Raw genomic sequence first — 27,780 nt, 5'->3', positions numbered from 1 at the left:
TGGTTCTTGATATTCCTCAAAACTTTTTGCTTAGTTCAATTTATGGGTTATTTTGCCATCTCACGTGTGTCTTCTTGCGCCATGCCGTGACCCTGAGGTGAGACTCAGCTCTGCCCTCTCAAAGGTATTTTGGTGTGGCTTCACTCAAGAATTGGGAAGGGTGAGGAAAGGTTTGTATGGTAGCAATGCAAGAAAGAGGTTTGGTTGTCTTGCTTTCATCAGGTATTGGTTGCTGCACTTACTTGTTTGCCTTTATCACTGGACCTAAAAGCATCAGAAGATACAAGTGGATATCCTGGGTACCAATACACCTCTCCATGCCTCCATTACGTAGCAGCACTCCTGGTTCTCATGCTAATCGGATTCCATGGCCCCTGCAACATAGTAACTTCTTTCATCGTCCACTGGGCCACTGACATAAGGATCCCAAAGTGATCAGGTTATTAATTGTAGTTTCAGGTTCAGAGCAGTCCTTGCCATGCCTCCTGGTGGAAATAAAATCCCCTGAGAACCAAGGACTTCTAATCAGAGAGCCCTAGATGGTGGCAAGGGAAGAACACATTCTTCACGCGGAGTCACTGGGAATGATGGAGGGGTGGGCCAGTACCACATCCACCCTTTGGTTCTGTACCCGTGTATTCAGCTCTAGATCTCTCTATCAGTCATGGATTGAATTGCAAGTACTGCATCCTGGAGGACAGTGCCCCTATCTTGCAAAACATCATCCCTGAATTGGTGTCTCAGTTGACCTTTAATAGGATGTCCTATCATTCTTTTAGTCTACTTGCTTCTGGGTGAGTCTAAGCTCACTCAGAACTGTCCCCTAAAGTTGCTGCTGAAATCGAGGTGGGTGAGGGAATATGACTTTGGCTTCAAAGACATCTACTATAGGGGAGAACTGTTGGTATTATTTTAAATGACCAGAAAAGTTTTGAAGGCTGCTTTAATTTTTGCCTGGGGAAGGGAGCTGATCTAGCCTCACAGATCATATTTTTCCCCTGGCTTTATTGAGTAATAGTTGACAAAAATTGTACATGTTCAAGGTGTACAACGTGATGTTTTGATATATATATACATTGTGAGATGATTACCACAGTCAAGGTAGTTAACATATCTATTACCTCACATAGTTACCATTTGTGTGTGTGCAATGAGAACACTTAAGGTCTATTCTCTTAGCAAATTTCAAGCACACAATATTTATTAGTAACAGTCACCATGCTGTCCATTAGGTCTTACAACTTATTCATCTTATAACTGAAAGTTGGTGCTGTTTGACCAACAGCTGCCCATTTTCCTCACCCGCCCCCAGTCGCTGATAACCACCATTTTACTCTCTGTTTCTATGAGACTTTTTCAGATTCCACACATAGGTGAGATCACACAATATTCCTTTTCTGTGCCATTTCTCATAGCATAATGTCCTCCAGGTTCATCCATGTCATATATGGCGGGATTTCTTTCTTTTTTTTTAAGGCTGAATAACATTCTATTCATTCTATTTTTAATTTTTTGAGAAGCCTCCATACCATTTTCTATAATGGCTGTATCAATTTACATTCCCATGAGCAGCGTATAAGGAGTCTCTTTTCTCCACATCCTTGCTAACATTTGTTATCTTCTTGACTTTTTGATAATAGCCATTCTAATAGGTGTGTGGTTTTGATTTGCATTTCTCTGATGATTAATGATGTTGACTACCTTTTCATATGCCTGTTGGCCATTTACATGTCTGTTTTGGAAAAATATCTATTCAGGTCCTCCTTTGCCCATTTAAAAATTGGATTATTTGCTTTTTTTTGCTGTTCAGTTGTATGAGTTCCTTATATATTTTGGATATTAACTCCTTATCAGATATATGGTTTGCAAATATTTCCTCCTATTCTGTAGACTGCCTTTTTATTTTATTGATTGTTTCTTTTGCTGTGCAGAAACTCTTTAGTTTGATGTAGTCTCAATTATTTATTTCAGGTTTTGTTGCCTGTGCTTTAAGTGTCATATCCTCTCCCTCTCTGCTCTGTAGTGTGGTGGTGCCCGCAAGGTTAAATAAGCAGAAATAGAGAAACATCAAGATTGTGCAGAGTGTATGATGGTATAAAATGTCCAGAAAACAATGACTCCTTGATACATATGATGTTGCATGGTCAACAGCCCCCTCACCTTCCCAGGCCTCCTAATAGTTTGAGAGTTTCTGATTAACTTTTTATAATCACTTTGTTGGGCTACAGTAGCACTTAGAAAAATATGGCACTGTATATGTGTAAGATAATAGTTTCCCAATGTACTGTATGAAGGAATTGGAAGACATGGGAGAGGGTGGTTGCTAGTATGCTCTTGGGTCAAGAAGGAAGTTGAGTTAATTGACTTTTATTAATTAGAAGGAAAAAAGTTATTTAAATCTACAACTAACTAACAGCACCTTCTTCTGTTCCAAGGGAGTATCACAATTTTTCTTCATTTTAGACTTTCTGTCCTCCAGACCTTCGATTAAGTGTGACTCTCCCTGGTGCTAGTGGTGTTCTGAAGAAATTAAGGAAAGAGCTGGTTCCAAATCAGGAAATGATTGGAGAGGTGAGATTTGAATGAGTTAGAGAATTTGACAGGAAATCGAGGGCAAGATATTTTGAGATTATGAGCCCCCAGGAATCCTCAGAAATCCTGGAGGCAGTAGACTTTCTTAAGACCTGGGATAGTAGTTTGAAGCAATTCTTATACATTTCAAAGATCAGAGAGACCTCAAATGACGTCCAGGTGACAGTTACCTTCCGTGTCCCTAGCCCTCGTCTCATTTCTGTTATGGAGACCTTGAATGACATCCAGGTGACACTTACCTTCTGTGTCCCTAAACATCCTCTCAGTTCTGATACGGAGCTATTACAATTGAGTGGAACCCAAAGCTCAGAACTCTGGTCAGAAGGAGGGTCAGGGGTTTTTGACCTTTGGCATAAATATCAATATTTAAATACATTCTTTCAAAAACAAATAAATAAATACATTCTTTCACATGACTATATATAAAATACATAAACAACAAGGACCCACTGTATAGCACAGGGAACTATATTCAATATCTTGTATTAATCTATAATGGAAAAGAATCTGAAAAAAAAATATATATAAAACTGAACCACTTTGTTGTACACCTGAAACTAACACAACATTTTAAATTAACTGTACTTCAATTGAAAACATGCATTCATTTTTTGGGCTGATCAGGAGGCCTGGTTATACTTTATAACATTGTTTTATGTTAAATGGAGTTCTGTTAAAGATAAGTTTTACAAATAGTGTTTTAAAATGAAAATGATTCATAATTTGACCAATCTAGCTACTCGTTATTGGAAACTGCGTGACCTTCATTGCCTTTGCAAAATTCTGGACTATCCTTTTTTTTATTCAAGTCATTAATGGTGCTTGCTTTTCCAGCAAACCATTTCTTTTATTGGCACCCCCCCACCCTAGTTTCTTTTTACCCATTTATATCTCCGTCTTAACACTGCTGCAAGTTATACAGTTAATTCACCCACGTACAGTTAATTCACCCACGTTTACAGTTCAGATTTCTGGGAAAATGCATGCCCTTTATTTTGCAGCAACTTTACCTTTATCTTTGATTTAGAAGCCATTTCTATTTCCTGTTGAAGCAGGAGTTCTTTGAAAAGATTGCTACTCTAGAATTTCACATGTTTTCTGTTTCACTTTAATTGTACCTGCATTTACTTTATACTTCCAGTTATATCAATTTTAACCGTGCTGCAAGGCATCAGCATGTTTCTGTGCCTCTAGATGGCAGAATAGTACCATTAAACAGATTTTTCTGCTAGACATGCAAATTGCTGTTCCTGCTTCTCATAAAGATGACCTTCATTTGCAATGATAGCTGCTTCTCCTTTCATTGTTTCCCCTTTGACCTGATCTTGAAATATTTAATCACTAATTATATCTGGCATCAAAGTGAAATTTGTAAAACATCAAGTCAGCTACAGGGTGCTGGAATAGGTTTTAGGGTGCTGCGAAGTCTTAGTTATCCATTAAACTTAGCATTTTAATGATAATAACAATAAAGGTGGTCTAGAATATTAAGAATTCCTGGTCATAGATTGACACATTATTAGGACACCTAGTGTAGGAATTGAGTGCTGTAAAGCACTTCAAATTAGCACCACAAGTCTAAGTATTCATGATCCATAGGTAGCATTTGTTATTTCTCAATTAGCAGAGATCATTACTTACCCTGGGCTTTTCACGTTTTGCTGTTATGGAAAATTTTATTATAGAGGCAAATTCAAGAAGATGCTAGTCAATTTCCCAACTCTTTCCTCTCATGCCATTGAAACCTCCTGACATGTGCCTGTGACCCTTTGTCTCTGTCGGTGATTCTGATTTCCTTAGGAGCCAGTTAACATTGCTTCTTTCTCTGACTTCAGCCTGGACCCTTAACACTAGACAGCCTCTTTGAAAATGCATTACCCTGGCCTTGGAGGGGAATAAGAAGTGGGAATTCATATTCTCAGTACAAGTCCTTCGCTACCAGCAGACGGTCAGTGTTCCCTCTCAATGAGGAGGAATTGCTGGCTCCCTTGCCAGCTTTTCCTCCTTGTAGAACTTTCCTCCCCTCTCGTCTGTTGTTGGACACTTGGATTGCTTCCACCTTTTGGTTATTGTGAATAATGCTGCTGTGAATATGTGTATACAGCTATCTTTTTGAGTTTTTGCTTTCAGTTATTTTGAGTATATACCCAGAGGGCAACTGCTGGGTCATATGGTAGTTCTATTTTTAATTTTTTGAGTAACTACCATATTGTCTTCTGTAGCAGCTGGACCATTTTACATTACATTAACATTGCACAAAGTTTCCAATTTTTCCGCATCCTTGCCAACATTTGTCATTTTCTATTTTTTCATAATAGCCATCCTAATGAGTGTGAGGTGGTATCTCATTGTGGTTTTGATTTGCATTTCCCTAAAGATTAGTGCTGTTGAATTTCTTTTTATGTGCTTATTGGCTATTTGTATATCTTCTTTGGGGAAATGTCTGTTCAAGTGTCTTGCCCACTTTTTAATCTTATTTGTTTTTGTTGAGTTGTAGGCATTCTTTATATATTTTGGATATTAATTCCTTATCAGATACATAATTGATAAATTTTTTTCTCTCATTGTATGGTTAATGACTTAGGTTGGTTAAATCTATAACAGAGGCTTGGTAGGACTTTACACATTCAAAGTGTAAGCTCACCAGCAAGACCTTTCTTACCAGGCCCAGCATTTCCCCAAATTGGGGAATGGTATATAGAAGAGAAAGCAAGTGCAGCTCCTGATGGGGCACCTGTCATATTGTGGGAAAGAGACCTCTACATTGTCTTCTACACAGGGGATGTGCTAGCTCTTAATAGGGATCCTGTGATAGAACAATTGGTTATTGTTGTTGTTGTTGTTAACTACTTGTTTTAAATTCTTCCCACATCTTCCAAAACTCTTTTTAAAACTTTAAAAAACTTTTTTAGCAGGTCAGTCTCATCAGCTAACATATCATATACACACACTCACATGCACATACACACACTTAAGCTCCCGAGCTGATTACTAGTCTTGCTCCTTAGCCATCATCCTGACTTCTTTGGTTGTTATCCCTGAACTGGCTTTTACTGTTCCCAAGTTTGATTTCCTTTCCCTGGTTCTAAATCCTCCTCTTGTTTGGTGTACTGCCTCATTTTGATTAGCACAGCTTCTAATAATTTTGTGAGGTCAGCACAAAGGTACTTTGTCTGTTTCTTGACTTCTGCTGCTCTGGTCCAGAATGGTTTCCCTCCTCACGCTGGGCACAGCTATCACCTAGGCATCCTTTTCTCCACATCCTGAGAATTCTTGTTTCGTTACTGCTGTGTCAGAGTTCCCGCTTGTTGTAATCCCTGCGTTCCAATTTTTGGGGTCATTTACTTCTCTGCTTCGATGAAACACAACATTCAAGAATATGTACAAAGAAGATCAATTCTTACAAGTTTTCATGTTTTCATTTGAAATTACCTTCATTCTATCCTCACATTTAATTGATATTTTGGAAAGTATAGCATTCCAAGTTGTAAATAATTTTCCTTTAAAATCAATTTTCGTTTATTTCTTCATTCTAGTTTCCAGTGATGTAGCAGAAAATTCTGAAACCATTTAAATTCCTAATCTTTTGTATGTGACCAATAATAAGTATTTTGTTTTCTTTCAACAATGTGTAGTCTCTTCTTATTCTGAAGCTACAAAGTGAAACGTAGGTAAGTTTTCATCTATGCTGAACACTTGGTAAGCTTGTTCAATCTGGAGATTCAATTAGTTCTGGGATTTTTCCTGACATGCTTTTTTTTTCTTTATTCCTTTCTGTTTTCTCTGTTCTCTTTTTCTCAAATCCCTATTGTTGTACCTCCTATATTGGTTTTCTGAGTTTATTAATCTTTCTCCTCTTATTTTCCATCTCTCTGTATTATTTGCTCTACTTTCTGGATGATTTCTTGAACTCCCTCTTTAAACCTTTCTAATTCCAACCAAGTACCATTTCTGCTACTATGCTTTTTTTGGTTAATTATATTCTTAAAATTATCATACAGTAAAATTGAATTTGTTGGTGTGCAGTTTTATGAATTTTAACACATGTATAGATTTATGACTTTTTAGCAGTTTATTTTCAAATCAATTTTGGTGATGTTTAATTTATATATAATAAAATGAGTCAATCTTTTATTTTAAAATTATTTAATCTTCATTTTAAAATTTCATTTATTTTTTATTAAGGTATAGTTTGTGTACAATATTATATGTTAACAGGTGTACACTTGGCTCAGACTGGGCCATGTCACAGGAAACTGGGTGAGACTCCTGGGCAGTTTCAGTCTGCTCCTCTGCCTTATTTAGGGAGTAATCAAGTGAGTGCATGCTCTTTATGAGCAGAGTCTAGGTTTCTTACAGCTCTGCTGCCAATCTCACTGGTTTTCAAACCAGCTAAGGGGACTTGTCTTCCTGGTGTTGGATCCCGGGGTTGGGGTGCACAGTATGTGGCTCATTCACTCTCCAGGGGGGTTCTCTAAGCCTGTGCAACCCCCCTCCTCTTCTCTCTCTCCTCCCAGGGGTGCAGGTCCTGAACTTATCATTTCTCTTCCCTTCCTGTCTGACTCCAAGCGGATCTTTCTTGCAGCCTTGTTTATATAAAAGTCTTTCTGCCAGACTCCAGTGTGTTTTCAGTGAGGATTGCTGATGTAGATGTATTTTTGATGTGTTCATGGGGGGAACTCCCTGAAACTAATTCCTCTTTTAAAAAAGAACTGAAAAATCTCACTCTTGCAAAATGACTCGACTCATTAAGGACTCAAGTATTACTTAAAAATCCCTTCATTACCGCTTAATATATTTGTGTGTAAGAGACAAAATACAAGTGCAAGTCTTCTTGTGAAGCTATTTGTTATCTTCTGAGGATTACCTTTCTAATACCAGCTAGCTTCATGCTCCTAGCTATAATGTTCAGCTTAATATAACTGAACACTTGTAAAGATATCCTGACTTTACAATCTTACATTGTTACTTTAGGCCAGGGTTTCTCATATCGTCTAATTATTAGAGTTAGCCTGGAACACTTGTTAAGAATAAAGCTCACCCCCTCCCTAATCATAATTACCAGATGGTGAGGTCTAGCAAACAATTTTTCAGTGTCCTGATGCTTTTTATCTTTAGGCAATTTTGAGAAACTGCTTAATACCTGTGATACACCGAGTACACCTGGCGAACTTATTAAATGTGTGTTTCTGGATTCCATCCCCAAGTACCCAGATTTTAAAAGATGTGAGTGGTTCATTAACCACTCCTGGAAAAACAGGAATTCAGGAGGGTCAGCGTTAAGGCTCTGGATCAGCAGAATGGGGTCTGTGATCATCAGAGATTGACAGATTGTTGAGCTTGGAAGTCCCAGAGGGCAGGGGACTGCTGAAAGGACAGAATAGGAAAGAGCCTCCAGCCAGGAATCACAGCATATAGATCAATTGTGTCACTAGAACAACTCTCAGAGCTTGAGAAAAGAGGCTGACTTAAACATGAAGTTCATCTGGATCAAGGTGCAATTTGTATGCCTGTTGAGAAAGTGGAAACTTACAGGTCTGGATTTGCAGGGCGAGCAGCAGGATAATTGTAACTGGTTAGGAAATGAAATAACTAAAATTACAAGGAGGTGCTGATACTGATTGAAGAAAGATAGACAGAGCTATAGTTGCCAGTGGTTTCTGATAATCTAGACTTCCTTAGTCCTATAATATCTTCCTTTGCAACACCTCCTCAAAGAGTGGTCTTCAGATTGCTTATGTAACAATCACAGTGGGTGAAGGAGGTTGTTTGTTATAAGTGCTGGTTTCTGGGCTCTGTCTTAAATTTATGGATTAAAAATCCATAGGAGTGAGACTAGGGAATAGCATTATAAATAAGCTCTTAATGATTCTTATCCATACTGAAATTTAAAAAACTGTGACCTTATCAGAGGCCCTGAAGCCTGAAATATGTCTAGACAGGCATTTTACCAGGTAAAATGCAAATCCCCTGGGAAAGATAATACATTAAATAGATGATCAGACATTAAATGAATTGGCTCTCTGGAGGAAAAAGGAGCTGAATTAAGAATTTGATTGGGAAAGGAGGAGAAGGAGGAAAATGAAAAGCAAATACAAAGAAACTTTCCTGGTTGGGTCTACGCAAGTCTGCTTTTATATCTGTATGGGGAGAAACATTCAGAGGGAGAGGACACTTGAGGGCTTTGTTTGAAGATGGGCTCCAGTGGTACCTTCAACACAGAAGCCTGCTGGGCTGGAGCCAACCAGTAGGGTGTTTCTATTGTAAAATAAAGAGATGTTTTATGGGAGAGATAAATGCTCTCCCTGAAAACTTCGGGATATACTCCAGTGTTTTTAGAGTTCCTTAATAACTGTTATAGTTCTTTTATTGATTACTTTAAAGACCCCTGGGGCCTATTATGCTTTCTAGTGGCTAGTTCTTTTGAAAGAAATATTCTAGAAAGAGGAAAGGATTTTAAAATTCAGCTCCCATAGTTCGTGGACCTATTCTGTAAGAATATCCAATGATCCCTTTTCTAACTCTAGCCTCATGAAACAACCCTTGGATTTTCATTTGTCCTTTTGTATATACCTAACATTCTGAGCAATGGCCAGTCCACTTCTCAGTATCAGTTATTAAGTTGACATTTTTGGGTTAAGAATAATGCTGTTGTGAGTTTGGTATCTAGGGGCTTATCATTTTTGGGTAACCAGATGAACTTGAGTTTATTAACTTGTAAAGCAAAGGATGAGTCTTCTGATCTCACCAAGATGCAGACATCTTGTGTAGGTAGGTAGAATTTGTTACTGAACTGGACACCTGGCCCATGCCAGGGTCCTTGCCCTGGCCAAGAGTCTTGGCTGGAGAGATTCTTTTTCCCACTTGGATTTGCACAGCCACTAAGGAAATTGAGGCTGAGACTGGAACAGCACAAGCTTTATTCAATGGCCAAAGAGTGTAGAACTGGGAACTTAGTTTACAAATCAACTTCTCAACCTGACTTAGGCTGAGACACCATATATATAGGAGAATTGAGGTCAAAGGGAGGGAACTGAGTCAAGAGAGGGAGCAATATTCATGACTTATCTGAGAATAGGGATGTGGTTTGGACCTGGAATGGAGGCAACAGTCCTTTTCAGTCCTTGTATGGGCTCTTCTGGTTGATGCCATGGCAGTTGTCAACTGTCATGGTGCTGGTGGGTTTGTCACTTAGCATGATAATGTATTACAGTGAATGTATAATGAGGCTCAAAGTCTATTGGAAGTCAGGTCTTCTGCCATCTTGGGCCTCACTGGTTCTAACCAGTTCTTGTGTTTCTTTTCGCATCTTCCTTCTTGAGATAAGAGCAGTTAGTTTCCATTTGAGGGAGGGGCAGGGATATGATTCTGGGCAACAGCTTGATAACAATAGGGGATCTACCTATCAGGTTGAGAAAGCCAGTGTATTAGTTATTTATTGCTGCATGACAGATTACTCCAAAACTCTGTCCCTTTAAACAATAAACATTTATTATGTTACAGTCTCTGTGGGTCAGAAATTCAGAAGCAGCTTAGTTGGATGATTCTTGCTGGGACCTCTCATGAGGTCAACAATAATCAAGATGTTAGCCAGAGCTGCAGTCATATAAAGACTTGATGGGGGCTAGAGGATTTGAATCCAAAGTGGATTGCTCATGTGGCTGGCAGATTGGTCCTGGCTAACAGAGGTAGGCCTTACTGTCTTTTATTTCTGTAGCATTTGTTACACAAGCTAGCCATGGTTCTGTCAACCTAAATAAACCTTGGAGTAAATAAACAAGTGAAAAATTTTTATTTGGAGTCAAAGAATTGCAACACAGGGCACACAGATTTAGGTAGTAACTCAAACATTGTCCACTAGGAAGTAAAATTCATGGACTTTTAAAGGCAAAGAAGGAAAGTTTGCATTATGGAGGATTTTAATTGGAGTTGGAGGCAGAAGCTAGTCTTGGTTAAAGCTATCACTAGAAGGAGGTAAAAGTTTGTCACTGTGGGAAGTTGCAGGTGTTCTTGCAGAGTCCTTGAAATATTTGTGGTTTGGCCTAGTTCAAAAGTTCATGGTTCCATCAGGTGAGGACATTTGTAAGGTCCACCTCCTTAACGGTTTCCCAGCTCCATTTTAAAACCCCTTGACGTGAGTGACTCCATTTGGTTTCAAATTTCCCAATCCAATATGGGAGGACACTACCTGAGAGCATGAGGATGAGAAGAACCAGGAGGCAGTGATTACTGGGGCAAGTTTGGGAGGCTGGCTATTGCATATTAACATCACTGTATCTCAAATGCTGTTTTTATTATACTACATTTATGTAGTTTATGCTTCTTAAAATTAGAATAATACAATTTCTCAGTCTCCATCTTCTAAATAAGAATACCATTTAATTTTAGTTTCTTTTTATATAGTAGTCTTTTTTTTTTCCCCTTTGGGAATTTTTTTTCTGGCTCTTGAGCTGTGGAGACCAGATGAGCAGTTTTTGGCATAAGGAAAATTATAATTTCTCTTTTATTTAAAACCATTTTATGATGATAGACTACATTTAGGTTTGTTTTGAAAAGTCTCTAGTTGTGTGTCTTTGCATTCTCCACTTTTCATTTTATTCTTTGGCCAGCAGTGAGACTCCATGGATTTAGAAAAATCAAAAAGAATATTTTTCAGGACTTCATGTAGTACAATGTTTAAACCTATAAATACAGTTTATGTTTATGCATGTCTTCTCAAGTTGTTCAAATAAGAATATTTATGTGGTGTTATTCCTACACTTTCCAGAATGTATTATAGAAATTATCATGGAAGAAGTCATTGTTTTTCTGACAGTAACATCTTTGCTGCATTATTCTTAGAGGAAATTTTCTTGACAGCAGTATTTGTGTTCTATGTCTGGAAATATCTATAAATTATATTCAATTCTCTGAAAACCTCAAAGGAAGAGTTGCTGTGATAAAATTTTTGACACAAATATTTCACATTTCCAGCTGTAGCAGCAAATCCACAATTCGAGGGGGAAAAGTGAATGTGTGTGTGACTGTGTGCATGTGTGTACAAAATAACTCAAATGTATGGATGGTGACTTCTATTTCAAGAAGATAAAAGGAAAGATCTTTATCCTAATTTGTATTTTCTAGCTTTAGAAACACATTCCTCCCTTCAGGTGTGGTAAAAAGATAACTCTCACTGACCACTTACAGATAGCAAAGAATTATGATCCTTTAACTATTAATGTATAGGCATATAAGCGTATTTATATGCCTATTGGCTCAGACTTTGTAAATGATGCTGGGAAAGATGACAGAGGGGCTTTAGAAATGGTTGCTGTGAATCTAAAAAAAGTATCTACGAAGCCAGAGGTGAATTGTTAGAGGCCCAAAGTTTTGTGGACAACAGGATGCTTATGAAATACCAGGCAAAAAGTTGAACTGGGCAAAATTCATTAGAAAAATTTGTATTGCAGTCACATTAACATGATTCCTTGGACCATTTAGTTGGTCATTATGACATAGTATAACAATTAAATAAAATATTTCATGTGATTCAATACATAGAAGTTAGAAATGTGTAGGATTGAGAAAAAAGAGAGTTTGAAAGAAAAAAATGGAAGGTTCTTATTTAATGACCAAACATGATAAACTTCTGTTTGAAACTATGATCTCAAGTCTGTAGACCTGCTAAGCTGAGAACTCAGATAACAGATTAGTGAAAAGAATGCTAGAAATTTCCTGAAACAGCCTTAACTTTACAGCTACTTTGTGGTATGTGGGATGGGTCTTAACCAAAACCTTTGCTCCAGACAAGTTTATCTGAGCAGAAGTTGAAGCAACAGATTCAGCCCCAAGCCTGTAGTTACTCCTGGGTGCTTCTCCAGCTGCAGTTTAGATGCCGTATGAAATGGTGAAGGAGCTGTATCTTTGGAGTCAGACTTATGTTTAAATCTGGTGTCTGCCGGTTGCTACTTTAGTGATTTTGGGAAAGCTACTTAAACTCACTGAGTCTCGGTTTTCTCATATAAGTGGAGGATATTAGTACCACCTCAGGGCCAGCTATAGCAAAAGGAAAATACCAGGCTCCTTGTTCAAAAAGCAGGAATGAAAAGTGCTATAAAGTACTACTATCTAAAGCTTTTTTCCTTTATAAATATTTTATAACTTATAAAACAATGGTGTAATCATTGTAAGTATGAAAAAATTAAATTTTAAATTATTAGCATGAATTTTACCATTCATCTTTATATTGCATAATGCCAATATATATTTACAATATATAATTTTCAATGCAAATATAAGGCCATTTAATTCGTAAGTGTTTCATAGCTCATACATTTATATGTATTTCATTCTTACCAGAACAGTGGGGGAAAAAACTGCACAAAACTAGCTTTTAATTTCACTTCTTTATATGTGGATATTATACCAATACTGTCTCTGTCTAGCTTACTGATGAGGAAGAAAGGTCTGAAGTGAACTCATCTGTGGGTTGCCTTATCTTTCCCTTTTTTACTATCATATTTAGCATTAATGGTACTGGGAAATAGCATGATTAAAAAAAGATATGATTTGGTTCCTTGGTTATTCATGTTTCTTTGAATACCATTTTCTTTGTTTGTGTTCCAAGCAAGTCCCCATTTAAAAGGGTAAAGCAAGGACTCCCTGATCTGTCAGTGACCCTGCTGACACAGGTAATGATGTGTTGTGGAATATGAGCACAGAATTCTGGTGGGGCCACTAAGCTTTGAATTTTTGTGAGACTCAAGGTGAAATAAACATGTTATGGAAGCCATGGAGGCTCCATGTGAATGGAGTGGCAAATTACAGCTGACACATGCATGTATTTACTCTGCTTGTTACCCAAAAGGGAAATGGGAAAAAAAACCCAACCGATTCTTGTCTTACCTGAAAGATAAGATTTACAGATGGGAGATAGAAAGCATTGTGTAGCAAAAAGATTTTAAAAGATTTATTTAGGAAAAGAAGAGTATGCCTCCAAGAGCAGGAGGTGCACTGATTCAAGGAGGAATCAGGGTCTTTGTCTCCCTTTTCTTTTATACCCTCACTTAGAAATAGTCTTTTGACTGATTGACAGCTCTTGTCCCTGGAATGCTCAGTCATATTTAATCCCTTTGCGCATGTCCGCATCCATGGTGTATATGGAAAAACCCAAAGGGGAAGCCTAAATTGCAATGTCATTAGAATACAATGAACATTGAGTTGTGTCGGGTCAGTCATGGCTGTCGGGTCAGTCATGGCTGTTGGGTCAGTCGTGGTTGTTGGTTCTTAACCCATTCTGTTTTTTCTTTTTATTTCTTTCTTTCTTTTTCTTTTTCTTTTTTCTTTTTTTTTTTTTTGCTGGCACTCATTTAGGAGAAGTAAAGTCCCTTTATGCTGGAGGCGGACATAATTCCATCTTCTGGACCATCCTCCCTCTCCTCCACCTATCTGCCCTGTGCCCCGACTTATCCAACTACCTAACATGCTTATTTGCATCCTCTGTTGTCCCATTAAACTTCACTTACAAACCTCATGCTCAAAATTAAAATTATTCAGAATTTCAAGATGGCAGCAGCAGAGCTTAGAGCCAGGCTCTATGTGATTGCACTTGTCACATGCCCATGAAGCTGGCCCTGTCTGTACTTTATAACATTGGGAGTCCCCTAGCAGAGTACATAACAGGTCCCAATAAATGTCTTTTCATTTTCCTATGCAAAAACATTAGATTCCTTCAGAATAGAATACATGTAGGCAGGACTCAGAAACTTGATGGCCAGGAGGTGATGAAAACTACTCACATTTGACCTCTTACTTTTTCTAAGAGAAAGAAGCACAGCTGCTCTTTCAGGTTCTGAAACCAATTGAAATCCTTGTGTACTTTTGTCCTGATTCAGTTACCATGACTGGCTCAGTCAGTGAAATAAGTAGCTGAATATTTGCTGTGATTTGCAGGGCCTTATAAATCTTCCTCCTGCCTCCAGTATCTCCCCACTCTTCACTTGCTGCAGTGTTTCCAAGTTCACAGTGGGAAATGCATTCCTCTGGGTTAAAGTGCTGTCCTATTTTAAAACACTGTAGGTGAAACTACTGTGTAACTGAGCCTAGAGTGGTTTTGTTCAAATCACTTAAAGTATTTAGAAAGAGAAAAGGGCAAGATTTTTATGGGAAGCGTTTTGGCTTTGACAGTCATATTTACTCAGCATTTAGTGAAAGAAATCGATTCCTTTAGAAAGGAACTTGGGAATCAGTGATAATTCTGACCAAGTCCCTCTGTGTTCCTAGGATACAGTAATGCTTCCTTCAAAGGTCAGCTTTGAAGATCTGAGTCCCATCAGAGGCTTGGTTGGAGGCAAATGCTAGGAGGAGCTTATTAAAGCTTATCTTGACTGTGTAAGTCAGGGGAGGGTTAAAAAAGGGCCTAAGTATAGGATTTTGGTCAAGCTACTTTTCTCGGTGGAGACTGGCCTGAATGTTTCCAAAGTGTATTCTGCCTCCTAAATTTTCCAGATAAATGCTCTTATGTTTACTCTCTCCCCTTTCAGCCCACCCAAAACTTTTCTACACTTTGGGCCTTCCCAAACAGGCATTGCAGCTAATTAGTGGGCAGAGGGTACCTAGGAGGCCTCAACTAGAAGCTGAACTTGTAAATTCAGCCATCCTGTTTGGGGAAAATATCTGAAAATACAAATAAACTTGGGAAAGTAACAAATTAATCAAACAATCTCAAAATGACTACATTGTGCTTTTCTGTGGGCCAGCCCCTACCTAGGGGTTTTACAATTGTTATCTCATTTGTTTCTTGCTATAACCATTTGCATTAGGTTCTTTTTCTTATTTCCATTTCACAGATAAAAGCCTGGCTATTAGAAGGTAATATTGATCATTATTGCCTTAATGAAAATTGGTTTATTAGGTTGGGTATTATTCAGTTCTTGCCACAATAATTCTGAGTAACGACCCATCTCAAAAACTTAGTGTGTTGCAAAGACAGACACTTACGGTTTTTGCTCTTGGGGCTGTGGGTTGGTTGTGGCTCTGCTGAGTTTGTCTGGGATCAGATGCATTTACATCTACCCAGATTTTCTCGTTCTTCTTGCACTAGCTGCTTCCTGGGGGTATTATTTTTTTCATGGCAAAGCAGGAGCACAAAAGTACAAGCCAAGCTATGCAAGTACAATGAAGGTCTTTGCTCATGTCATGTCCAATAATATTCACCGGTCAAAGCAAAGCCAGTATCAGAGGGGCAGGAAAGTATATTTTACCTATTTGGGAGGGTGTGGATGTGTAGTCCTACCGCAGGGGAACACTTGGGATCAACAACCCAATCAACCTCCAGTTGGAAGTAGGCATTGAGAGAATGTGTATCACATTGGCAGGGAGGGAGGGAAACAAAGAAAGAAGGTGAACTAAGATACATGGCACACAGTGTAGAAGGTCTGGTGCTGAGCAGCACGCGGGGTCCGGACCAGGCAGTGGGCATACCAGAAAGGAAGGTAGCATCCTCTCATCTCCTTTTTCTGAGCCCAAGCCAGACAGTCTACTTTGCACATCTATGTATGGCTATCCCAGCAAATAAGGGGACCATTCAGAGAGAACAGTGGCAGCATAAAACCCCAGGGTCCATTTTTGAACCATTACATTATCACAATCCAGAGGAGTAGTAGGTTAATAGTAGCTTATTCTCCACAGATTTTATGTTAATTAAAATTCTGACCTGACTCTCCTTCATTGTGGCACAAATAATATTCTAAGTAGCTTTCCTAAAAAGTCTCACTGCTCATAGTAAGGAGGATGCTTCTTAATCTAAAGGCTATATTTTGGATCAGAGTCCAACCGTTGGTTTCTTTGGGGTTTTGACAAAACCGTTTCTGGGAAGGAGCCACTGTATTATTGTCCTAGCTGCCACAGAATATGAAGTTACAACAAAATTAATAGCATTTCCCTAACTTCTTCTAGTTTGTAGCTTGGGGAGATATTCTAGCCTTTGCAAGGGAGGGAATGAGATTGGAAAGAGGAGTCAGAACTGAACGATAAAAGGCTAGGAAAGTCATGATAACAAGTTTGCACTTATGTAGGATTATTGAGGGAAGAAAAGAGGAGGAAGTGAAATACTAAGATTGATATTTTAGAAGGGTGGCCCAGACAACATGGGAAAAGTGGATCTGAGAGGAGACAATGGGTAGGAGTAGGGACACGAATTTGGAATTTACTGTGATGTTTTAGGCAAAAGGCGGTAAGAGCAATCACATTCTCATTCTTGGGAGCACTTTTTTCAGATATCCTTTTGAGACCATCTGTTCTTAACAATCTTTAGTCCTTTCAAATCTAAAACAACAAAATCCTGGAGGGCTTTAGCTGAAAGTACCATCTGATTTTCCGATTGATGCTATTAAAAAAAAAAAAGCTTCCTAAAATGCTTGGCAAAAAGTAGGTGCTCACTGTTTGCTTTTAAAAAAATGATTTGAGTTCTATAAGCAAACTGACTGCTTGATTTCTCTCCCTTTGGTTGTTGTTTTGTGGAATGAAAAAAAACGTACCTTGTAGTATACTCAAGAAGAAAGAAGCCTTGTTAAGACTCAAGTCTATAAGGGGTAAAAACATGCCCTCGTTTTGCTTGATATGGGTATTAGCTTTTTGTCTATAAAAGCCATGCAGCATTCCTGTGTCAGGTAACAGAGCAGTGAGCTGTGCAAGAGGCGGATGTGCTGTTTGCTGGTCAAGCACACCTGGAATCCCACGTGAAGCCCTTCAGTTCAGGCTAAAGCAATATATTCCACGCCATACATGGGTCAGAGTGTGGCAGAGAGTGAGAGGTAGCGTCTCTATTTGATGCAACTTGTTCAAGGGTCTAGGGCCAACCCTGAAATTCGCTAGAAAGGTCTCCTCCTGGATCCTTCTCCCCCTTTTTAAAAGGCAGCACCATCCCAGGCTCAGTGTGATCCAGCTTGGCCCTGAATCTTAGCGGGGTCTAGTATGTGGATGCTGCTGCGGCCCTGGGTTAAGGTCCCAGGAGGGTGCCCGTTAGCTCTTCACATACAAACATTGTGGAGTTCCCACGTGGACATTGTCTCCCATTACAAAGGGTCTCCTGTCCTATTAACACCTTTCCTTCTTATTTTTCATTCCTTAAGGTGAATGTGTATGTCTCTTTCATCCTTAAAGTTTGACTAATTAATCTCATATTGGGTATTATGGAGAAGTGGACTCTGTTCCCCAGTTTGGAACTTTCGTCAGGCATGAGAAGTTGTAGTTGTGTTTCTGCTTAATCACCTTGCTTCAGCTTAGTTTGGTATCCATTGCTAAGTAAACTAAGAATGTAGTCTTGTGGAATAGAGCTCTTTACATAACCTCCACAAAGCTTAGAAGAGTATTGCAAAGCATCACCCTGACAGCCCTGTGCACATCTTTGGCTGTGCTTCAGAAACCGAAAAAGGGATTCTAACTGATGAATCTCCAAATGTCACGTCCTGATTCAGTAACCTCACCATTTTCTCTAATCCTGTGGCAAGACTCAGTCTTTTGTCTGTGGATCCTTCCATTCATTCATAACAATTTCTGCTATTTCTGAAACCTAAACCCGAATGTCTTTGAAGAGAGCTGTAGCCAGTCAACCAACAGGGCTGAATATTTTCAGTGTGCTTTCCTCCACTCACCTCTGAGGCAGGAGTGACCATTTGGGGTTTATATACTTCATGGCCCCTAAGGATACAGTTCAGAGAGGGTACTGGTTTTCAAGATGTCAGTCATACTGCCTCATCCTTGGAGACTCATCGGCTTGAGCATTCCAAATTGTTTCCCCTTTCTTAGTGGGTATGGCACACATTGCCAGAGATTGGGGCTGGTACAAAAGATCCTTTGTATCTCTATTGCTACATTCATCTCATAACAAATTCTGTCATATTTTTCTTCTTTACTGGTTTTAAATAATATATTTCTGACTTACTTTATCATAGTTTTCTTACTACAGTAGTAACATGCACAAGTCTAAGGATGATTAATACCATAACTCCATAACTCAGCTCTCTCAAGCTATTGCTAGTGAAGCCAGTTTAAAGAAGGATATCAAGATGTATTGCTTTAACCCTACCCATGATGACCATCCTTTTTAGACAATATATAAATAAAGGAAACTGTCCTTGTGCTGGAAGAAGAGGCTACATATATTCTTGGGCTATGAAAGTGACTGTAATGACAAACTCAATGGGAGTAAGCCTTCAGTTATAATGAAGTTGAATGCATCTCTTATCAGCTGTTAGGTTCTTCTACCTGTGTGGAAATAAGACTTTTTAATACCAACTGAGTACTTGGCTAATTGTTCTATGAAGCTGTTAGTTAGATCATTCCTGTTGAATGAGTCCCCTATGCTCCAATAGACTATATCTTCTTAAATATGTCTCAAGGGATAAAACTTCTATTAGGGGTAATAACTCCCTGAAGAGTCTTTTCAGTGATGATAATCTTATTCACAGGAGTTGAATAATCCAGATTGTCTCAAAATTCGTCCCCAACTTTGTAAAGAATATAGCACAATAAATAAATATTTAAGTTGCTTGGGCCAAATTGCTAGAGATGAAATCACAGCCTTGCATTTTCTTTCGGCCAGTGAGTGGGGAATTACTAACACTTTATTTTGTACCTGGATTAACCAGGCGTGGGAATGGTGAAATGATCCATATCTAAGCAAAATTTAAAACAACCTGACCATCTAAGTAGACTTTAAGGAGTGTTGAAACTTGTTTTCTTGGTCCAGTCTGGGAAGTCTTAAGCTGTGGTTGTAGAGTACTCTAGTTTATTCCTGTGTTCTTCACAGTTATGTCATGTTTATTATCGAGAGTCTTGAAAACTTCTACATACTAATCTCCTAACAGATGATATAAAAACCAGTAGAGGTAAAATCATGCGGAGAAACACTCAAACTGAAAATCAGGCCTTCTCAAATTAAACGTCAACTTCCAAGGGAATCAACCACAATGGCAAAGATCTGGGCAGTCTTGATGGTCTGTCCTGCAGCTCTGGCTGAGAGAGGACCAAAGGTGGATGGAGAGTAAAGAAATATCTCCATGTTCCTAGAAAAAGACCGACAATTTTATAGCCATGGTTAGTTAGGGTTAGGGTTAGGAGTCCTTTGAAACCTGTCTAATTGATTGGTGACAACGATCACTAATCGGTAGTGGCTTCACTTCAGTGAACGTACTTCCAAGGCTGACATCAAATTCCTACCCCTGTAATCAACACCAAACATGTTTTTAAGACTTAAAACTTACTCTTACTTCTGTAATCAATAACCACTTCCCCCCAGTGCTCTATAGGATCAGAAGTTTGCTCCCTCTGACCAACATAGCTCTTCATCACTTAACTAAGCATCACATTTGTCCTTGTGCTTTTGGTTTCAGATTTTAAATAGTGGTCTCTATCTTTGACAAAGGATATGAAGCAACTATTACTTATAGGATAAGAGAAAAATGGTAAGATAAGGAAGTCATATATGAAGTATTTACCCATGACAGGAACTTCAGACATTAAAATACAGAGTTTTACCTTTTCTTCAGGGTCATTTTCCACTCAGGATCTCTGAGGACAAAGGCAATGTCTAAACAATATATCGACCTTGCCAGGTGTGAGAAAATATGAATGATCACATCAAAAGAGGATATCTAACATAGAAAATAAACTTATGGTTACCAAAGGGGAAAGTGGAAGTGGGTGGGTGGAGGGATAAATTAGAAGTTTGAGATTAACAGGTACACACTACTATGTATAAAATAGATAAATAACAAAGACCTACTGTGTGGCATGGGGAACTGTATTCAGTATCTTGTAGTGACTAATAATGGAAAAGAATCTATAAAAGAATGTATGTATTCAGTTATATATATATATATTCCATTTTATATATACATATATATACACATATATATAAAACTGAATCACTTTGCTATACACTTGAAATTAACACAGCATTGTAAATCAACTATACTTCAGTTAAAAATGGTTAAAAAAGAGGATATCTAAGGCAAATGGATGGAAGATGGAGATTTCTGTGGTAGGGAAGAGTGGGACATTAATGTTAGATGCTTTGTGCTGTCCTACCACCTCTTGTGGGAAGAGGAGAATGTTCTACTTGTCCCATCCTACCCTGAAGTTAGAGTGCCCCCAAATTTTCTTTTGGAATTTGGAGTATTTAATATAGGCACTGGTGCTAGCTTCTTGTCTGATGCTCTCTGAAAGGCAGAATATATAGGCATAATCAACCCCTGGAACTGGGAGGACAGCAGAAAATTAGCAGGGTGCATAGCCTGGCAGGAGAAGGCAGAGATAGCCCTCATCCTGCAGAGCTGAGCTTGTTGGAGTTGATATTAATAGATTTCCTCAAGGTTTAGCACAGGCTTAAGGAAGTATCTGGGCTGTAGACTGCCTTGCTACCTCCAGGCTTTCCAGCAGGATGAGGAGACCCAGTACAGAGGCTGTGGGGGTGGACAACTAACTGGGAACTGAGGTAGTGAATCACAGCCTTTCTCTGGACACTGAGAGGTTGTGGAGAGACTGCCCAGCCAGATGCTCAACAATCCAAACCTGCAGTAAAATAGAGCCAGCAACTGGGTGCCACCAGTACCAGAAGCCAGATCAGTGGGGATGCCAGCAGCTGGGCCCAGAAGGAAAGGGACTGTGAACCAACTGAGCATCCTGTCTCTTAGAAGCAGACTCTCTCTGTCTTTACTGACTTGCTGCTGGGATGAACCACGAGTTGGTTCATCTGAGAGTTTAGAGAGGGAAGAAAGCTCAAAGAGAAACCTTTGAGCTGTGAATAGTGACTGGGATAGTACTTGAATTTCACTGAAAGAGGAAGAACAAGTTTTAAACTAAAAGCAACTTAAAAAGTTTGACTGCGTTTATCAGAATGGAATAAATTAGGTGGTCTATTTTGGACAGATTGGGAGTTCAGAGCCAAAAAAGTATATAGAGTTGTATAATAAGAAGTTTCATTTTTGAGGGTACTATCTTGTTGATGACTCTTCAGTTTGTACCTGCTACAATAGTGACCTGGGGCTCTGTCCTGTATCACCTGGCAGAGCCTTTCCTCAGCCTGTCATTGCTGCTATGCTGGAAGTTCCACCAATCCTGACAGAAGGGATATGGAATGACAAGGGGCAGATTCAGAGAATCAAAAGGATTGAGCTCAATGATGTTTAGAGCTGGCTGATACATAAAGGATGAGAAGGAGCTAGCCATGTGGAGAGTCATGTGAAGAGTAGAAGGAAGACCAATCAGGAGTTGTCCTTGAATCTCTCCTTTTTCTCAGGTCCTGCCTCACATCTCCAAAAATATATCTGGAATCTACTTACACCTCTAGCATATGCAAAGTTCCTGAAGTGGAAAAGGGCTCAATGAGCTACAGGGGGAGAGTCTGGAGTTTCAGAGCAAGGTAGAGAGTAATGAAGACATAAAAAGGGAGTTGGTTTTGTAAGACATTGTGGGAAAGTTTATTCCATGTGAAACAGGGAGCCATGGAAAGGATTTAAGAGGGGAAATGGCTGCTTTAAGATATGGGTTAGGGTTGCTTTTTCTTCTGCATTTCTCATGAATTGGAGTGGAGCAACGGTTGAAAGGAGAACAAGGAGGAGGCAGTAATATAGCTAAGAGATAATGGTCACCTAGTTTGCTCCTGATGAAGAGGAACAAGAGACATGTGGGTAGAGTCAAGATATATTTTTGGAGATGGGTTGAAGGGCATGAGAAAAAAGGAGGGATTCAAGGATGACTCTCAGGTTTCCGGCTTTAGTAACTAGATGGGATGCTGGTGCTGTCCTATTCAACTGATAGATAAGATGGAAAGACCCCTATTTTGAATGTGTTAAGTTTGAGATGTTTGTAAGACCTTCAAGTAAAGGTTTCAAATGGACTGTTTTTGTCTGAGTCTACAGCTCAGAGTAAAAGATTTGAGCTAGAGATGTAAATTTGGGGATCACTAACACACAAAAAATCTATAAATCTGTGAAAAGTGATGAGGTAACTTAGAGAATGAAGACAGAGAAGAGTGCCCAGGGATAACCCCTTGGGCATTTCAAAATTTAGAGGATGAGCCAGGAACTAGACAGAGGAGAAGTGACCAGTGAGAAAACCTGGAGGGAGTGGAGTCATGGAAACTAGGAAAGGAGAGGGATTGATGTGGGGAAATAATACTGGAAGGCTGAATAAGATAAGAACAGAGAAAAGTCCATTGAATTTGACAGCTCTGGTTTTGATACTTCAATATAAGTGATTGGTTAATTTTTTGCATTTTTAGTTTTTAAACTTTATTGATGAGGTAACCCAATATAATATAATCTGTTACAGTATTATTCTGTAATCAAATAGAAAATTTTAGACACTTTTATTGTACATGAGAAATTATTTTTATTAATGACTGGCTTTATATTAATGACTAATTCTTGGGAATTATAATTGTCCCCAAGGGTATTCCAAGGAGGCTCCTGAATTCAGCAATTTTTAAATAGTAGAACTTTCTAGCCTTCATGGCAAGAGGAGTACTTTTGAAAAACTGAGCCATTTAGCATACACATCACATTATACCAGCTGGCAACCCTGGATTTTACCTAAATATCAAGTTGGTCCTCTTTATAGACTCAGTCTGATAATAACAATAGGTATGAAAGGCTGAACTGATACAAGTATATATGAATTAAACAGCATTTATATTGTGCTAATGCATTTCTGGAAGCAGTTTTTTTCGATTCAAATGAAAAACCTAAATTATATTTCAAGATCCATTTGGTGATGAAAGAGAATTGGATTCGAGGCAATTACCTGTCAGTTCCTTTTGAAGATATGGCTTGAAGACCTCTTAGGGCCACATAGAAGAAATCGGCAGTTCTGCCTCATAGCTAAGGTGGCAATGACGGTGACAGCTGTGGACCCTCTCTGGATGACCTGGAGCCCACAGTGGGTCTTATTCACTCCATATTATATAGGACATGTAACAAACACCCACCTCAAATGAAAGGAAGGCCAGTGCCCGTAGATCTAATACTTCCCTCTACCTAATGGACTCTTGAATTCCTGAACCTATTGGTTCTGAATTCTTTGGTGAGAACATAATAGTAGAAATATATGCTCTTTTGTGTGTGTGTGTGTGTGTGTGGTCTTTCAGATGACAAATAAAGCTTCACTTCCCGGTTTCTTCGTTGCCAAGTAAGCTTAAATAGTTGTATTGAAAGCTCTCTCCTCTCTAGGTGTTAGCTACACTTACAAATTTATAATTGCTTACACTTAAACTCGGAGCATGACACAGATGCATCTCAAGTTGCTGACAATTGATTATTTCAGACAGCTGAACTCACTTTGGACTCCGTTCTGAGTGTTGACCAAGGCTCTGCTTCCTGAAACACACAAGCTCTCTGTTGGTAGCATCTTTCTCAATTCAAAGTCAAGCCTTAAAATGTCAAAATGTCTACAAACATACATACATACTTACATATTTGAATGATCATTGCTTATACTTTTCTATAGCTAGATTGAGATAAGTTATTCCAGATCCATTCGATTCAGTCTTTCACTTCATTTGCTTTGTGAATAAAGGAATGCTTTCGCAAGGGGTAGAAACAAGAGGAGTGATACATGAATTGGTACTTGATCTTGCAGCTAGGGCTTTGTGTGCTTCAGACTAGAAGAAAAAGACTTGGCAAATAGTTTTATTGTTAATCTGAGAACCTTCTTGATTTTGTGAGATGGGAAATTTATACAAACAGAGAATGCTTTTGACTCATTTCCCTAATCTGCAGTCTTTTACTGCAGAACTGAGAAAGGGAGCAGAGCTGACCACTGTTGAGGTGCATGACTGGATTAGACAATGCACAGAGAATGGAAGTGCTTAGGGCATCAGCAAAAACCACCTGCCTCCACTACCAAAAAGAGAATTCTGAACCTGAAGTTTGTAGTCGAACAATTAGACAGAGGCAATTTTAAATTTAGTGTATATTGTGGTTTTTCAAAATCATTTTGAAAAATTCCATATGAAGTATTTAATCCTTTAAGTGTTTATTTTGGCCTCTAAAAAGTCTAACCTGGCCCTTGATTGGCAGATGGTAGTCCTCCATGGTGAAATTTGGAGGCATCTTAAGAATGTCTTACCTAAAAATATCGAATAAGGATTTTCCAATTCAGATATTGCTTTCCAAAGAGCTCTGTGATGTTTAAGGTGTAAAGAAGCGAAGAATTTGTTTGCCTGCATTCTGATGTGTGTGTTGACGGGTGGGAAACTTGACAGGGCTGGGGATGAATGACTTTTTCCTGGAGGCTGTGACAGGGCTACAGTCTTAATAACCTAGATTTAGTATTTGTTTAATATATAGTATACGAAGCATCTTTTTGGTAGTTAGGATGTAAGAGTGCCAGATTAGGTAGACATTATTTACAGAATCAAGATGACTTAAATATGCTTTTACGTATGTGATTTCCAAGGTAGTGTGCAGTTATTGTAGAAATTCTGTGAATCTGTAAAGGCATAAAGAATAAAATAAAAATTACTCATTATTCCACCACCCAGAGGTGGAATTAAATATTAATTCATATTTGTGTGTATGTATAATTGGAATCATGTTTGTAGCTATATGTGTATCTAGATATGCTGCTTGGATTCCCCTCTTTATTACGTACTTTTAAATTTTAAAATAATACTTAAAAAGGTTTTTGGTTTTTACATCTGTGTTATAACTATATTTTAAACCAAGCTTTAAAATGTTTGTATTATCATAGTGCCTAATGTAGTGCTAAGCATGACTAGGACTTAATAAATTGTGATGTACTTATGGATGACATTTCTTGTGTGTATAATCCTATTTTAGTTTTTAATGCCCCCCAAAGTATTCATCGCTGTATAAACTTGCTTTACAGTAAATTTTGTTGAGTAGCTCATTTGCTATCCAAGGGCTATCTCTGGTCAGAGCACTTCCAGTTGGGAGTCTGGCATGACTACATAATGCTTTCTGTCATTTTGTGGTTTGACTTTTGGATAAAGTTGGTCTAGTTCCAGGTACATAGCCGAAGAATCATTCATTTGTAGAATGAAATTTGCTTTGACCCTTTATGATTTTGATCACTTGCAAATAGAAATGATTCCCTCATTGCCTTCCATATTAAGCTCCTCATCTCACCTATGCCATCAGAGATGGAAAGATGTCAAATGGTTCTATAGCTGCAGTTTTCTTGAATTTGGAGTGAGAAGGGAAAGCGAGGTCCTTTGATTAAAAATGAAAATGAACAAAGTTCTGAGGAAAGAGAACAAAGGGACAATAATATGAGCGTTTATGGTCTTTATGAAATTGAAAAGGAAAGGCTGCCTCAGAAAACAAGCCAATTAAACTGTGAGACATGTGATAAGCTCTTTAGAGGCTGACAGTTATTGCAATTCTCAGACAATTCAATTTTAGTTAGGAATAAATGGTGAACCTATTGGTTTTGTCACATAAAATACAAATGGGCAGAATATTCTACTGTGCACTTCCAGGATGGATTTCAAACCACAGTAAAACTTCTCAAGAAATGTAATATAAAATTGGATTTTAAAATTCACGCTCTCTTTTGAGTGTGCATCTTTGTTCCAACAACTGAGCTGATCTATATTAGAGTGTAATAACTTGAGTCAACAAGCCTGATGAATGCATTGTAAGTGCAATCACACAGTGATGGAGATGACATCTGACTTTTTTATGAAGTACTTTTCTACTTTTCTCTTCTATGGTCTAGATAAAAGAAAACTAATGAGAATATATATATTTTTTAATAGACATCTTCCTCTCAATGATTTCTTTCTTGCCAATTACAATTTTTATTTAATTCCTATGTATCTTCGTTTAATTGACTGGTTTTAACTGCCCAGAATAAAGAGGTTTTTCATACAATTTCCCAGAACCCCATGATATATTTTAATGACTGAACTATAGCAGAAATAGAGCATAAACAGTAAGATCAGGAGTCCCCTCTGCTCTTCTCTGCTCTCTTCTTCCTCTAAGTTTTCACAAGTTGCTCCCACTGCACTGCATGGGGAGAAAACTAGGTCCTCAGGCCTAGAGCAGATTAGCTTCAGGACAGTGTGGGTGCTTCCTGGAGACCCGAGTCAGCATAACAGTCAGTTAACTTGAAAATGTATGTGGCAAGATAAGAACAGTCAGACCATTTTAAGCATAACTGTTTTTTTTCCCTGTCAACTCAGTGTGCTTGATGGATGATAAACAAGTATTTTCCCTTGCCTCCTGGGACTTTCTGATGATTAAACCCGCCCTACTCATGAAGACAGGAAAGCTAGTTGTTTGTTGGCTAAGCTGTGTGTTCAGCACTTATTCAACATCCTTTATCTAGTGTCTGTCACATATCAGGCATTATTCTAGGTACTAGTTTACACTTTAGGTAAATGATTAGAGAGATTTACAGGGAGAACTGTATAGGAAGAGCTATACAGTTAGAAATACAAATAGCTGATTTTTAAAAAAGTGCTATGAAGAAAATGAAGCAAGTGAGGGAGTGAAGTTTGATTGGGGATTCTGTAGGGAGGAGATGATTTTAAATAATGACTTAGGCTCTGGGTTTAATTAGTCACTGTCTTAGTCTGTTCAGGCTGCTGTAACAAAAATACTGTAAGCCGAGTAGCTTATCAATAATAAACATTATTTTTCACAGTTCTAGAGGCTGGGAAGTCCAAGATGGTGGCACCAGCAGATGTGGGGGCTGATGAGAGCCCAATTCTTGGATGACTGTCTTTTGGCTGTGATCTCATGTGGTAGAAGGCTAGGGAGTTCTGTGAGGTTTCTTTCATCAGAGCTCAATCCCATTCATGAGGGCTCCAGCCTCACAACTTTATCATGTCTCAGAGGCCTCACTTCTAACACCATCACATTGGATATTGGGTTTCAACATATGAGTTTTGGTGGGATACAAACAGACCTAGTAGTCACCAAAGTGTTTGTTAAAAAGGAGGGATTTTAAAGTTTGAGGGAAGAGGCAGGGTGTCCCAGAGAAGCTGGAAGGAGCATGAGGACACTGTCCGAAGCTAAAAGGAGGAGAGATCTGTGGGGTATGGTTTGTAGGGTGCACTGCCCTTGACTGCATTCCAAAGATGTAGCCAGACTAGAGAGGGGAGGGTGTGTGAGCAGAGAGGCAGCACCAAGTGCTCAGTAGATTCTCAAGTCCCATTTGTGGCAAGGAAGCTGGAGAGGG

General features: G+C 38.7%; 2 long non-coding RNA genes across 3 annotated transcripts in view; one reads left to right on the top strand and one right to left on the bottom strand.

The window, feature by feature from the left end:
- LOC116280959 (uncharacterized) overlaps positions 1-27,780 on the top strand; it is a 135,148-nt gene that overhangs the window by 21,030 nt on the left and 86,338 nt on the right. The gene's annotated exons all lie outside the window — the stretch shown is intronic.
- On the bottom strand, positions 19,483-23,591 carry LOC140697122 (uncharacterized). 2 transcript variants are annotated; one of them, XR_012073945.1, is made up of 2 exons: positions 23,377-23,591; positions 19,483-19,637 (listed from the first exon to the last, which is right to left on the bottom strand). It is a non-coding gene; the product is annotated as an uncharacterized lncRNA (long non-coding RNA). The 2 variants fall into 2 exon arrangements; XR_012073946.1 differs by lacking the exon at positions 23,377-23,591 and adding an exon at positions 20,110-20,219.

Source organism: Vicugna pacos, chromosome 6 (assembly GCF_048564905.1).
Source record: "Vicugna pacos chromosome 6, VicPac4, whole genome shotgun sequence".
Taxonomy (NCBI): domain Eukaryota; kingdom Metazoa; phylum Chordata; class Mammalia; order Artiodactyla; family Camelidae; genus Vicugna; species Vicugna pacos.
Note: the sequence above shows the minus strand (reverse complement) of the source record. Positions and strands in the feature narration are given on the sequence as shown.